At 38.8% G+C, this 16,012-nt stretch overlaps 1 pseudogene; it reads right to left on the bottom strand.

Moving 5' to 3' along the window:
• Positions 1-5,929: 5,929 nt before the first annotated feature.
• LOC118851277 lies at positions 5,930-8,566 on the bottom strand (annotated as a pseudogene).
• Between the last annotated feature and the right edge of the window lie 7,446 nt (positions 8,567-16,012).

Below are 16,012 nucleotides of genomic sequence, written 5' to 3'. Positions count from 1 at the left end.
TCTGGGCCAGCTGTCCTCGAGCTCCTGGCTGAACCCAGATGTTGATAACTATGAATTGTATTTGGTCTGTTTACAAATGTATGTTTGTAATTTGTTTGTATTTGCTCTGAAGTTCAGGTTGCTGGCTTTTTCCCCTGAACTAAGTGAATGATATTTGTATGCTGGATTAAATTGAGATTGTTAACCCCTTAACGTTTCCTTCCTTAGTAAAGCAGATCAAAAACACCTGGGCTTGCAGCGTTCTGTGAGCTGGTTGTTGTTGGTTTTACACCCCCACAGCAGCTGCTAGCCGGATTGTCGCAACAGGCTTCTAGGGGGCAGGGATTATTTTGCTTTTCTTATTGTATCCCCAGAGCCTAGATTAGTGCTTGTAGTATACAATAGGTGCTTAATACATGCTTGTTGCTTGATCAATGATTGATTAGAGATCATGTAGTCCAACCCTTTTATTTTATGAGTACAGTATCTAAGACCTAGAGAACCTAAGTAGTCATCATTTTTGAAGATTTGAACCTAGAAACTTAGACTACAAATTTAACCTTCTTTCCATCATACCATGCTCCTTCTGAGTTAGTCAATAATTAGTGGCTATTCATTTATGAATGTTCTTGGCACCCAAAAAACCAAGTTTAACCTCCAGATGGCACTGGTAAGCTTAGCAGGCCACGCTGAACCCAGGGACCTTGTTGGTTCGACTCTGGGACACTTATTCCCTCTGCCTAGCAAGTCTCTCTACTACTGGGCTTTCCTTTTAAATCTAGGAAATTCTGTATCGTAAGAGAAAGGAAAAAATAATGTCTGCTTGCCTTGTGTTTGCACCATTCTGGCTCAAGTATACTAGAAGTCTCTTCCAAGGGATTTCTTTCTCTGTCTCTGTCTCTCTCCCTCCGCCCCCCCCCCCCCACCACAGTGATCAACTAATGAAGCAAATTAATAAACTCTCACTTTCATTAAGTGTATGGCTCTTAACCCCCAGCCAGTATGCACTGGCAAAATCCAAAATAAGTTTATAAACCCTTAGTAATTTTGATTTCCCTCCTGGATTGGTTATGATCCAGGCCTGTCTCAGGACAATTTGGTGGTTCAGTTTTGGGACCGGAACAAAATAAGACACATATACAGTAGATCATCTAACAGTTAAAAGAGGAAGTTTTTTTTTCAATGAACAAACCTTTATTTTCTCTCCCTCTCAATTCCCTCCCCCATGTAAAAAAAGGAAAAATACTTTATAACAAACATATACAGTCAAGTAAAAACAAGTCTTCACATTGGACATATTAAAAATTATGTCTCATATGTCTCATTCCTTGTCTTGAGAAAAAAGAAGTTTCCTTTGCCACAACATGGGAAGGATAATCAGCAAAGATACAGCATTGATTCATGCTGTGTCCCATGTGTCTTCCCTGTCTATTTGCTGGCTAGGCACATGGGAAAAACAAGAATTAGATGGAAGCAGATGGGTGTGTGTGTGTGTGTGTGTGTGTGTGTGTGTGTGTGTGTGTGACAGAATCTCTGTTCCCTAGGAAATCTTGGGAGGAGGACCCAGCCAATTCTTCCAGTGAACAGTCCTTACTTTTGGTCTAATTGTCCCCAGGAGCCTCTGTCTCTGCATTGCATGTCTATGATTCCTTGTGCTGTTCTTCCAACAGAAAGGGGAGCAGTGGTTACCTGACAAGTAGCTTTGATCAACAACTTGAAAAATTCAGTGTAAAGATCTTTGGTAGGATCTGTCCCAATCCCCTAGCTAGTTCTGCATCACCACGACTGTCTTTAAGGTCAGTCTGTTCTCTGAGGTAGGGTTAGTCTATTATCCTCTATATAACCAGTGAAAATTAGAAGACCAAAGACTTTCTCTATCTCTCCTTGGGCTCTGAGAGGAGTAATACACAAGAAAGATGTGGGAAATAAAATTACATCTGTTATATGTCTTCCTTCTACAATTAATTTCATTCCCCTTGGGAGGTGTTGCCATTCAAAGTTGTGGTTGAGTTAAAATGCCTCTCAGAATTCTTAGCACAGTCTTACTCCTCACACTCAGTGTCTTTGTTGCAACCATCTTTGATATTTCCCTCATTCAGTTCAATCCCACAAGCTTCTATTGAGTTTTTGTCATGTGCTAGGAGCTGAGCTTACAAAGACAAAAACAAAAGACTTCCTCCCTTTTAGGAGTTCAGTTCCTATTATAACTGGGTGATCATAGGCTTCATGGACTGAATACATATAATTATTATTAGAGTTTGATAATCAGTGAGTATTAACAACTTAACCAGAGAGCTGGAAGGTATATTAGGGTTCATCTGGTCTAATTCCTTCCTTTCTTTTCTTTTAAAAACTTTTATTGATGCCTTTTTTATACACTGGTCATTTTGCACATATCCCTCCCTTCCCCCAAATTAATATTGCTATGAATACACGTGGTATACATTGGGTCTTATAACAATGAAAGATAGTTAAGCAAAAAAAAACTGTAGTGTGACTACTCTTGAAAAGCGTATACAACATTCTGCTTTCCTAGACCCTGAGACTATTTCTGATTTTTGTAGGGTTCACAGACCCATGACCCATAGATGATAGATTTCAGGGGTCCATGAACTTGGATAGGAAAAGCATCACATCCTTATTTTCATTAACATCTAACTATAATTTAGCATTTCCTTAATTATTTTACTCCAGCACTCTGAGAAGTGGTCTAAAGGGGTCTTCAAAAGGGGTCCATGACCCTCCAAAAGTTTAAGAACCCCTGCTCTAGTCACTGAGAACATTCTTCTGGTGCTTCTGCTTTGTATCAGTTGATAAAAATCTTCCTATGTTCCTCTGAGTTTCTCAGATTCATCATTTCTTAATGTACAATAATATTCCATTACATCTATATGTCTCATTTGATCATCTCTCAATTGATTGTCATCCACCTTGTTTCTAGTTCTTTGCTACGACAAAAGATGTTGAGATGAATATTGTGGTATGCATCAGACCTTTGTTTCTGTCTTTGATCTGTTTTGCAAACATGCCTGGTATTGGTATCCCTGTACCAAAGGGTATGGACAGTTTAGTCACTCTATTTGGATAATTGCAATTTCTAACCCCATCATTTTATGTGGATGAGGCCTGGAGAGGGAGAGGGACTTTCCAAAGCTCATGTATCTAGTAACTAGCCCCACATCTGTTCTTTAGACTCCAAAATGTAGCGTTCTTCCTACAGTATTATCATACTTTTTAATTTTTTAAGATGCCATTTGAGATTATATAATTCTAGGGTAGCTAGATGGCTCAGTGGATGGAGCACTGGGCCTGGAGTCAGGAGGACCTGAGTTCAAATCCATCCTCTGACACTTACTAGCGGTGTGACCCTGAGCAAGTAACCACCTCTTAATCCACTGGAGAAGGAAATGGTAAACCACTCCAGCACTTTGTCAAGAAAACCCCATGGACAGTAGGGCCTACCAGGTCATGAAGAGTTGGACACAACTGACCAACAATAATTATAGGATAGAGAGTTTTCTAATCTGTCCCAGTCCATGCCCCATACAGAATGGATGCTCAGCAAAACTTTATCTATTGATTTGAAGTCAGGTGAAATCTAGATCACTGATATAAACTAACAAGTCATCTAGTGAAACTGTTTAGATGGCCAACTGGAATACTTCAGGCAGTGGTGAATTGATTCTTTCTGAAATTATCTGATCGACTCTCCTGATCTGATTTTAGGAATGCATAATTGCTTCCTTTAGCTGTATAGATCTGTCAACAGGACTGATCTTCACTAAAGAGAGGTAACATAAGAATTCAAACGTCAGTAGGCCGATATGATACTCATTTTGAGCATTTCAAGAAATAGAGATAACCCCATCTACTATCGGCTAACTACAGAATTTAGTGAATAATACATAAGCCACATGGACAAACTTACAGAGAGATGTACATTCCTAGGTCTACTTTACACATACTTGATAAATTCCTATATTTTTATGGCTCTGTGGAAATGAGAAAAAGCATTTAATTGATCCTAAAAGGTTAGCTCTAGTCAGACATCAATTGCTTAACATTCCACCTGGCCTGCAGAGTTTAGGGGCTGTGAGGTTTTATGCTGAGACAAAAATAGGGACTTAGGTCCTCTTACAAATCCACCAATCTAGGGTATGTAGCTAAAGTTAAGCACAGGGATTGGTAGAATTCCTTTGCAGTTGGTGCTGTCCTTTCAATATTTTTATGGTTGTTGTTCAGTCATTCCAGTCACCACCAACTATTTGAGGTTTTCTTGGCAAAGATACTAGAGTAGTTTGCTATTTCCTTCTCTAGCTCATTTTACATATAAGGAAACTGAGGCAAAAGGGTTAAGTGACTTGCCCAAGGTCATACAGCTAGCGAGTGCCTGAAGCCAAATTTGAACTCAGGTCTTCCTGACTCCAGGCCCAGCACTCAATCCACTGTACCATCTAACTACCATCCTCCTATATATTCATGAATAACTCTAGCTCTGTCTGACCTTCTTCCTGTTTTAGGTGAAGGGTCTGATCTAACAGCAGCTGCCATCAAATGTATATAATTGACCTCTTCTGGAGAATAAAGTACTTACAAGTGTGTAAAAGCTTATTTTTAAATTGATGACAACATGGCTTATAAACTGTCTATAAATGGAAATCCAAAATGAGTATCAGACTGATTTTTCAAGTACCTTGTCACAATTGCACTGTTGCCTGTGTACTAAAGTAATTCTTCTTATTTGATAAATACAACACTAAGAGAGAATGAGCCTTACTTGAGCAAATGACTTTTATTAATCTCCTAATGTTTTTATCGGGCCAGAATTATGATTGCTTTCAATAGAGTAGCAAAGAGGTTATGATCAGAGACTAATACCATTGGTTTCCAACTGTCTTTGGTTAATGCCTGCTGTTTATTTCCACAAACAAAATACTTCATTAAGAAAAATCAGTAATGGCCTGGCTTTATTATTAAGAAATTATACCTGTTATGCAAACCTTGCTAATTATCACAGAGAGTGAATTCATTTGGGTGATACAGCAGATGAAAAAAGCCATTTATTAAAAAGAAAGCTTGGCATTTGTGCAACCGTAATGCTTCTGAAGCAAAAAAAAAATTCCTATGAGGAAGGATAAGAAATGTTCCTGACAAATGAACTTGCCCAGAAATGATTTTTATTAGTAGATAGATATTAGTATCTGTATACTATGGTATACAGATAATATTGATGCTAGGAGTTCTTCATCTCAGAGAGGTATCATGGCATAGTGAAGAAAGTGCTGGGCCTTGGTTGAAATACCACTTCTGATACTATGTTATCATAGATAGGTCCAAGTTCCTGTCTTTGAGACTTGGGCAACTTTCTAAGATTCTCCGCTAATTTCCAGACACTTCTTGAGTCTGTAATGAAGGGAGTGCAGTGGATAGAGGGCTCAGTAGCAAAAACTGAGTTCAAACCCAGCCTCAGACACTTTTTGGCTGTGTGACTGATAACAGCACCTACCCCCCAGGGTTGTTGTAAGGATGCAACGAGATTATATTTGTAAAGTGCTTTGCAAACCTTGGCAATATACATGCTAGCTATTATTATCATCATCAGTGATATTATCATATCCATGTGTAATGGTAATCAAGGCAGGATTTTCTGCTCTCTAGTGGCTTTAATGAGTGTGGCCTTTGTTTGAATGGGGCAGGTAAAGTGGGATGTTTTGTCTTGGGATGCTTGTCAGGACTGGGGAGGTGAAGAGTCATTGATTTGTATATGACATGGTACTTTGCCCTTAGAAGAACATTCATCCAGACTGATATTTGCTTTACACTCATTGTTTGTCCCCTAGATCTGATACTTTGGTTTCTTTCTCCCAACTACCATCTTTCCTGTATTTAGTAAGACCTTCTGGTAATGTTGTACAGTAATAAATTTGTCTTTTCCTGTGGGATTCCTTAGCTACCACTTATTGGGTGGGGGTGGAGGTGTAAGAGGGAGGATCAGCTCAGACTCGGGATCCCTCTGCTGGTATCTGTGACAGTGACAGGTCAGCCTCATCCCACATGCCCTATGGCTGGGCTCTGACACACGTGGCCACAGAGCATCTTGCAACTGTTTATTTAACACAAAGCAAAGATGTGCTACATTTGCAAGAGCAATCAATTGAGCCACAAAATTAAAAAGCAGGCCATTTTAATCAATGATCCCCTCCTCTCCTGTCACTTCTGGGACTTTGCTCCATCCATCATGCTCTCCTTTTTCTCATCTTAAATCTCTCCCTTTCTATTGGCTGTTCTCCTTCTGCCTACAGATAGCCTCTGGTTTTGCTCTATCTTAATGAGACCAGGCCTCCCACCACCTCTGATCTCCAAGGGGCTCTGGTTCTGGATTCTTAAAGACTGGGTTCATGCTGAGGGAAGCAAAGCAGAGGGCTCAGCTCCAACTCGGATTTGGTGTGTCCTTATTCCAAATAATTCCGGGAATATCTCTAAAATGAAGCTTACATCCAGGGTTCCTTATAGAAAGGTTTTCACTGTACAAAATAAGTATCAGGAAAAGGACAGAAATTTATTTATGGGAAATGCTTCAGATGGAAAAAGATGCCTAAGTGCACATTAGTGAATACAGACATCAAAAACTGTAACTTGTCACACTCATCCCACTTTCCTGGGAGGTGAAGACAGCTGTGTGGGACTTTGTGGGCTTGTGGAAATTAATATTTCACCTGCATCTCAGACCTGCACTGTCCGAGTGACTGGGAAGGCCCAGATTTCCTGACCAACCAGGGCATGGCTTGGATTTTCAAAGTCCTTGTTAATTGTACCAACCTCCTAATAGGGATGGGCGGTATTTCTCCTCCTCTGACAAGTAATGCTAGTGTGGAAACCACTTCTCCCGAACAGCTGGCATATCACTCAGAAGCTCTTGAGGTAAGTGCCAGGGTTGAAAGCATCTCATTGGTCTGAGCTCAAGGAAGAAAGCAGAAAATACAGCAAAAGTACAGAGACTCCAGTTCACCTAGGCACCACCTGTCCCAGCCCCTTCTCCCTTTGCTAATGCCTTTCTTCTGAGATAACTTTCAATTTACACTGCGTAATTTAAATGTTTTTGTGTTTATTTTTCAATTAGCAAGCATTTATTTTCTTTCCATTTCTCCCAATTTAAACAAAAAAAGGAAAACAATACCAATTGTAACAATATGCAAAGTCACTGTATATATCTTTTAAAAATGTATTTGTATTTATTTCATTAAATGTTACTCAGTTACATGTTAAAAAAACTCTTTTTAAAAAATTTTGAGCTCCAAATTCTTCCTCCGCCTTCTGCCCCTTCCCCCTCCTTGAGAAGGCAAGCAATTTGATATTGATAATACATGCCACTGTATATATCTTATATGGACCTGGTTATTTATATATTGTCTTGCCTATTAAAATGTAAACGTCTTGAGTGTAGAGACTATGTTTTTGCCTTTCTTTGTATCCCCAGAGTACCTGGCACATAGTAAGTACTTAATAAATGCTTGTTGACTGACTGTACAGAATCTCTAACCCATCCTCCTTGTAGAAGGATTGATCTGGTTATTTCTAATTTCTAATTATGTCACAATATCTTGACTAAGTCTCCTAGGCTCTTAAGGGCTGTCCAACCTTAGGTTTTTATTGAAACAATAGACAATATATTTTGATTTGCCATTTTAGTGAGAGCTCTATGGTAACTCGGCTTCCTTTACTAAAGCATTTTTGTAAATTTCTGTGCTTGTAGGGTGACTGCATAAATTGCACTGCGGGTGCATGCGGCCTGCGGGCCCATTTTGGACAGCCTTGCATCATGAAAACATTGAACATTTGTTTTTATTTACATCAAGACAGCAAGCTAGATCTGCAGCCCTTAGGGAGGATGGTAGTTCTCCATATTCGTGTTTGGAGAGATACTCCTTATTCCTCTGAACATGAGGTTTATCACTCTGAGGTTTCTTACTAGCTGGGTATACTTCATTTTATTTATTTGGAAAGTGGAAGGCCAAGACCAGCTTCATTCAGTGTGTCATCCATAGAGAAGCTGCCAGGAATGTTGTTAATAATGATCTGGTAAAGGAACCCCTTCCTGTAAATACTGAAGAGCTCCCTGAATGAAATTCCCTCATCTGCTTTTACAACACTATTGCCCTGAGCAAAGCTATGTTTTGGGTCAGATGGCAGTGGGATATTGGTAACTCCCAGTCTACATTGTTTCTTGGGAGTGTTGACCCATACTAAAGGATTATGGAATTATAAGATTTGACAGAAGTGGGAGCTCATTGAAATACCAATCACTTGACAATTGAGTTTCTTAGACTCTTTAGGGCAGTCATTGAATGTGATGCTCTCTATATGAAGATCAAGTCAAGTCAATGTCCATATTAAATGGTTTTTATGTGCCAGGCACTGTGCTAAGCATTAAGGATACAAAGAAAGGTAAAAACAGTCTCTGTCCTCAAAGAGTTTGCATTCTAATAATGAAGGTGGAGTCTACAAGGTATAAGAAGAAAACAACATATGTTTATTTCCCTTTGTAGTTAGAAAGGCTGCTCTGGATCTCAATGCTGTTGTTCTGCATGTTAGCTAGCTTTCTGTGATCTGAACACTTAATAAGTATGCCATCTGTGTCTTCATCCAGATCATTGATAAAAGCTTTCTAGGGCAAAGCCTAGGATTTTCAGATAGAAATTCCCCTTCAATTTAACCTCAATCTATTAATCACCACTCTTTGGGTGCTGTCGTTCAGTTAATTATGAATCCCCTATCTGTTTCTTTTCCTCTCACCACTTCCTATGTAGACATTCCTCCAAGGTTCTGCCCTTGGCCCTTTTTTTCTTCTCTATTTATAAAATTTTATCTATCTCATCCACTACCACAGCATCAATTATCTCTTCTTTGCAGATGACTCCCAAATTTCTATCTCCAACCCTGCCTTCTCTTTTGAGCTCCACTTCCATATCTCTAATTGTCAGTTGAGCGTCTCAAACTAGATGTCCCACAAACACCTCAAATTCAACATGTCTAAAATTAATGTTACCCTTTTCATCTTTAAACCTGGCCCAACTACTTCAATTTCCCATATCTGTTGATGGTACCACCCCATTTGAAGTCACCCAAACTAAATATCTTGGAATTTTCTTTTCTTTTGGAGAAGGGAAGGCAAGGCGATTGGAGTTAAATGACTTGTCCAAGGTCACACAGCTAGTAAGTGTCAAGAGTCTGAGGCCAGATTTGAACTCAGGTCCTCCTGACTCCAGGGCCAGTGCTGTATCTGCTGCACCATGTAGCTGCCCCAGCATTTTCTTGATTCTTCCCTTTCCCCTCTCCCCAACAAACATTGTCAAAATTGCCAAGCTCTATTAATTTTATGATTTCTGAAATAAATATTTATTAAATTGGACACTATAGATTTTATTTATAGTGAATGGAGAACAATCTTCTATGGCTTCTTTCAATAGGACCTTGTAGGATCATTGATTTAGAGTTCTTGAATTATATTTCTTTTAAAATTGATTTCTCTGGGCAAATAAAAAGTCTAATGTTGACAATGATTTCAATTAAAATGACAACAATGGGGAAACATATGTTAAAATATGTTAAAGATATGTTAAACCATATGCTAAACTTGTTAAACACATGTAAAAAACCGTTATCAGCCCAGTCAATTAAGCATAGTCTCTGAAGTCTCCGAAGATCCTATTATAATAAGTTACATAACTGAAATGAGATTCTAATAATACTACTAATTATATATGCATATGTATATGTTACATTCATAACTAATGATCAAATCCTACTTACTCAAAATCTTGAGACAATGATTTAATAAGCTTTTATTAAGCACTTACTATGTGTCTGGCACTGTGCGAAGTGCTGGGGATACAAAGAAAGACAAAAGACGGTCCCTGCTCTCAAGGAGTTAATAGTCTGTTGAGGGAGACAACCTGAAAACAACTATATCTAAACAAGATATATTCAGGAGAAATTGGGGACAATTAATAGAGGGAATGCACTAGGACTGAGGGGGATCAGGAAAGGCTTCTCATAAAATGTGTCTTCTCTTTGGTGAAACCTTTCCTGATTCTCCTGTTAATGCCAGCCGAAGGGAACGTCAGTTCAAAGCAAAGAACATTTAATTGAACAGTAGAGCAAAGTAATTTATTTGACAAGGAAGATTTGCATCTCTTTCCCTTACACAGAGGGACACTTTTTTGTAGGTTATCACACTACCTGTGGCAGAGGGTACATATGAAGGGACCAGATGTAGCCTAGGAGTAGGTATGGAGGAGATGTATACATAGACAACACACATGGAGAAGAAATACATACATGTAGGAGCATATGAATAGAGAACACATGTGGTGGAGGTATAGGCCAGACTAGAAAGGGACTGGATGGAACTGGAGTTCATAATTTCAACCCTACTTCTCTGAAGCAATAGAAATATCCATATTCCTGCCATTGTACTCTTAACCTAAAAAGTTTTATGGATTTTTTTTTAGTGTCACCTTTATTTCCCAATATAGCCCTTCTTTATGCTCCCTCAGAAAGCTATACCTAGTAAAAACAATAAAAAAGAGAAAAAAAAGTTGAGTAAAACAAATCAACACATCAGCTAAATTTGACATCATTTACAGTCACACCTGTAATCCCTCACTTCTGCATAGAGAGGATGCCAGTGCATTTTTGTATCTCCTTTGGGATCAAGCTTATAAATTCATAGTATTCAGTTTTGTTGTTGTTCTATCTGTTTGCATTGTTGTAGCTATTGCGCATATGGCTTTCCTGGTTCTTCTTATTTGACTTTGCATCAGTTTATATATCTTCCTATGCTTCTCTGTATTCTTCATAGTCATAGTTTCTTATTCATTGTAGTAATGTATTGAATGTAATGCATAAAATTCCATTACACAATCTGTTTAGTCATTCACCAGCTGATGAGCATCTGCTTTTTTTTTTGTTACTACAAAAATTGCTGCTATAAATATTTTGGTATATGAGACCTTCTTTCCTTCCTTCTTTCCTTCCTTCCTTCCTTCCCTCCCTCCCTACCTTCCTACTTCCTTCCTTCCTTCCTTCCTTCCTTCCTTCCTTCCTTCCTTCCTTCCCTCCCTCCCTACCTTCCCTTCCTTCCTTCCTTCCTTCCTTCTTTCCTTCCTTCTTTTCCTTCCTTCCTTCCTTCCTTCCTTCCTTCCTTCCTTCCTTCCTTCCTTCCTTCCTTCCTTCCTTCCTTCCTTCCTTCTTTCTTTCCTTCTTTCTTTCCTTCTTTCTTTCTTTCTTTCTTTCTTTCTTTCTTTCTTTCTTTCTTTCTTTCTTTCTTTCTTTCTTTCTTTCTTTCTTTCTTTCTTTCTTTCTTCCTTCCTTCTTTCCTTCCTTCCTTCCTTCTTTCTTTCCTTCTTTCTTTCTTTCTTTTTCTTTCTTCCTTCCTTCCTTCCTTCCCTCCCTCCCTACCTTCCTACTTCCTTCCTTCCTTCCTTCCTTTCTTCCTTCCTTCCTTCCTTCCTTCCTTCCTTCCTTCCTTCCCTCCCTCCCTTCCTCCCCTCCCTTCCTCCCTTCCTTCCTTCCTTCCTTCCTTTCTTCCTTCCTTCCTTCCTTCCTTCCTTCCTTCCCTTCCTTCCTTCCTTTCCTTCCTTCCTTCCTTCTTTCTTTCCTTCTTTCTTTCTTTCTTTCTTTCTTTCCTTCCTTCGCTTTCTTTCTTTCTTTCTTTCTTCCTTCCTTCCTTCCTTCCTTCCCTCCCTCCCTACCTTCCTACTTCCTTCCTTCCTTCCTTCCTTTCTTTCTTTCTTTCTTTCTTTCTTTCTTTCTTTCTTTCTTTCCTTCTTTCTTTTTTCCTTCCTTCGTTTCTTTCTTTCTTTCTTTCTTTCTTTCTTTCTTTGTTACTTTCTTTCTTTCTTTCTTTCTTTCTTTCTTCCTTCCTTCCTTCCCTCCCTCTCTCCCTACCTTCCTTTCTTCCTTCCTTCTTTCCTTCCTTCCTTTCTTTCTTTGCAGATGACTCCCAAATTTCTATCTTTCTTTCTTCCTTCTTTCCTTCCTTCCTTTCTTCCTTCCGTCTTCTCTTCCTTCTTTCCTTTCTTTCTTTCTTTCTTTCTTTCTTTCTCTTTCTTTCTTTCTTTCTTTCTTTCTTTCTTTCTTTCTTTCTTTCTTTCTTTCTTCCCTTCTTCCTTCCTTCCTTCCTTCCTTCCTTCCTTCCTTCCTTCCTTCCTTCCTCTCTCTCTCTCTTTCTTTCTTTCTTTCTTTCTTTCTTTCTTTCTTTCTTTCTTTCTTTCTTTCTTTCTTTCTTTCTTTCTTTCTTTCTTTCTTTCTCATTGTCCTTTTTGTGAAACATGCCTATCATGGGATCTCTGTATGAATATTTTAAACAATTTTTAGGCATAATTCCAAATTCCTTTCCAGAATCACTGTATTCATCTTTCTGATGAAACTGAGGCACAGAGGGGTGACATGATGTGCCCCTCTTGGTACTCCCTACTTCATTCCCATTTCCTTGTTCCATTAAATAGCTGGAAGCACAAAATCTTCAACATTATCATCATCTCTGACATTGTTCAGTTGGCAAAGCATTTTACATACATTATCTTATTTGAGCCTCTTGAAAACTCTGCAAGGGAGGTACTGCAGACAGTTTATTCCCATTTTACAGATGAAGAAACAGAGGCTCAAAGATATAGCCACTTAGCAATAGCTTGTAAATATCAAAGGTGACATTTGAATCCAGGTCTTTCTAACTCCATACACAGTACACTATTCATTATACTGTGCTGCTTTGCAAAATTTGAATGATCTTGTTCCAAATTTGTCTTCTGTGACAAGTTAAACAAGGGAAAACAAAGTATCAGGAGTGCTGGACTTGGAGTCAAAACACTTGAGTTCAAATCCTAGCTCTGCTACTTGCTTCCTTTGTGACCTTGGATAGATCACTTAATCTGTTTGGACCTCCTCCATAACATTAGGGTGCTGGACTAAATGATCAGTACAATCCCTTTCAGCTCATCTCCTCCATGACATTGAGGAGTTGGACTAAATGATCAGTAAGGTACCTTTCAGCTCAGCCTTTTTGATCAGATGATGAACAATGAGGTTTAGCACCAAGTTCAAGTGGAAGAAGATCTCCTTATAGATAGTGAGGTCCTGCAGATATTCCCATTTTTATATGATATATGATGCGGCATATATCAAATTCTAGGGCACTACAGGACACTATCAAATTCTAGGACCCTGAATAAGACCCATAGCCAACCATAACTCAGAAGAGTCTAGTCTAACAATCAAGACAAGAAAAATCAAGTGGAGAAACACTGTCTCTTGTCTAGCCCAATGGTGTCAAACTCAAATAGAGTTCAGAGCCACTAATTCATCCATAGGATCTCTGACTGCTGCATATTGGCTTAACTTTTAAACGTAATGTTGTGTATGTTTTACTGCATTTTTATTTATTTTGTTAAATATTTCCCAATTACATTTTAATTTGGTTGTACTCATGAAAGTTGTATGGCTGTGGGCTGTGTGTTTGACACTTTTGGTGTAGACTATGATATGTATTTGGATGGATAGCCCATTGAGGGATTGATTATTACACATATATTGGTCAAACACTTTAGATAGGAACTGGACTTAGCCCAGAATTCTATAGGAGGAAGAGGGGTGACGTTGGTTTGCATTTGGGGAATTGAATTGGATTTTCAACCATCCCAAGCTACCACTGGACACAAAACCCCATCTGATTAAACCAAGCCTTCTTCCAGTGACATTATATTGCTATGCATCATTGAATGCCACAGCCTCTAAAAATTCAGAATTGTAGGTAACCCAACTGACAATGGAAAAATGTATTGTGGACATAAATAGGCTGGTATATATTACCGAATTCTCCAAATTCCGTCACCAGCTCTGCTTGGTTTGGACTCCATGCAATATCATATCATCTGGTAGCCCCTCCTTTTCCCTCCTCTACTTTTCAGCTTCCTTTTTGTGTGTTGTCTTCCCCCATTAGATTGTAAGCTCCTTCAGGGCAAGGACTGGTTTTTTCTTATTTATATCCCCAGTGCTTAGCGCAGTGCCTGGCGCCATAGTAAACTCTTAATAAATGTTTATTCAATTGACCTGAATTAAATTGACATTGGCATATACAAGAAGTGGTGTTAAAAGATATCACCCAGGGGATTTATGATTAGGAAGGGTGGTGGGTGAGTCACATAGTGAGAATGAATGATGACAGATGGATGGCCCAATGGCTCTATCTGGTACTGGAATTCTAAAATACTAATACACCGTGTAGATTCCCTCCAGAAGATTTATGGGAACATGTGGACGAGAATCATACAGGATGACAAGTTTGGTTGGGTTATCGTCTGTCCCGTTGCCTTATGATTTTTTGATCTACGTTGATGAGATCATGGATCCCTTATGATATAAAAGTACAGTCAGTGCTGCTATAATGCTTGCTTTGAAAGCGTGAATTTGTTCCATTTCAATTGCTACATTAGGGAACAACTTGAGCAAACTGCAAATTTTGTGTTTGCTTACGAGTAATTTCTTCTGCAAGAAACGGCACCCACTTTGACAAGCAAACTACAGGTCTTTTTCAAGGTACAGTGTCATATTTATTGTGTATCTTCTGGTGCAGTAGGATCTGTGGACTGAGGAGAGCTGGTTCGAACCTTACATTCTACCTCTGCCCCCAGTTCCTAGGCTTCTCTTGCCCCCCAGCTATTGACTTTGACTTTGCAAGCCTGGGCCCTTGCCGGCTGGGGTGAACCCATTTTTCAAATAAACCCTGTGGTTTTATTGCATGACTTTGCATAACATGATGATTTTTAGGAGCACATATGTTATAGCATATCTGACTATACATAAGCAAGGTAAAGTAGGCTGTCTGTGAATTCTTGTCCATATCTTCCTATAAATCTTCCATTGGGAATCTACACAATGTTGTTAAGCATGAGTTAATTTAATCAGATTGCTTTCCTCTTAATCATTAGCTGAGATCAGCTCTACTATGAGAGGTTAGGATTTTTGATGGGGTAGTAGTTGGAAAAGTGCCTTCATCCCAGGCAGTAATGGGAAAAATGCTTTCAGAAGTGATGGATTCAAATCTCAACTCAGCCACTTGCCTCTATGACTATGGACAAGTCACTTAGTTAAAAAAATTCAACAAAAATTGATTGCCTTATTGCTTTAGCAACATTGTCAACTTTAAGCTTTACTTTTTTGGGCCTCTTTTCTTCAACTATACGATTAAGGGATGGGACTCGTAGCAGCAAAGAACGGGAAACAAGGTAGGTGTCCATTGATTGAGGAATAGCTGAACAAGTTGAACGTTATCTAATTACTGCTCTATAAGAACAGTATAGAGAATGAACAGTATGGAGAATATAGAGAAAAATGGAAAGACATATGAACTGATGCATAACAGTTCCGTGAAAACAATAAACATGATGATTACAACCATGAATGGAAAAAGAACAAAAAATTAAAACTGAATGCTATAAAATTATATTGACTAATCTTGACCTTAATTAATCAGAAACTTTTTATTAAGACCCTCCTATATAGCAGTTTCTGTATTGGCGCAGGAATGCAAACCAAAAATGGAATTGTGGAAGAGATAGGAGAATGCCCCTCCCCCTCCTCCTGCTTCTTTAATAAAGATGGGGGACAATGGGTATGGAGCTCTGTATATAATGTTGGAATTGGTTGATGTGTTGGTTAATTTTGCTGAACTGTTTCTCTTCCCTTTTTAATTCTTTAATATAAGGCAGAGGCTCTGGTGAGGGGTACATTGCAAAATATAGGTGATGTACAAATGAGGTATCAATACATTTTAAAAAATAAAATTAGGAAATGGAACTAGATAACTTTTAAATACCTCCATAGGTCCTCTATGATTCTATGATTCTGTGATCACCATACACTTCTATGCATTTAAAAAGAGTTGTTTCCCATGCCACCGGTGTAGTCCCAGAGGCGTGGCTCTCCCCAGCCCCCTTCTGACCTCCCCTTGGAGCATACTGAGTAGGTATTCAAG

This window comes from Trichosurus vulpecula, chromosome 5 (genome assembly GCF_011100635.1).
Source record: "Trichosurus vulpecula isolate mTriVul1 chromosome 5, mTriVul1.pri, whole genome shotgun sequence".
Lineage (NCBI taxonomy): Eukaryota > Metazoa > Chordata > Mammalia > Diprotodontia > Phalangeridae > Trichosurus > Trichosurus vulpecula.
The sequence above is the reverse complement of the archived record's forward strand: the minus strand, read 5'-3'. Positions and strand labels throughout refer to the sequence as shown.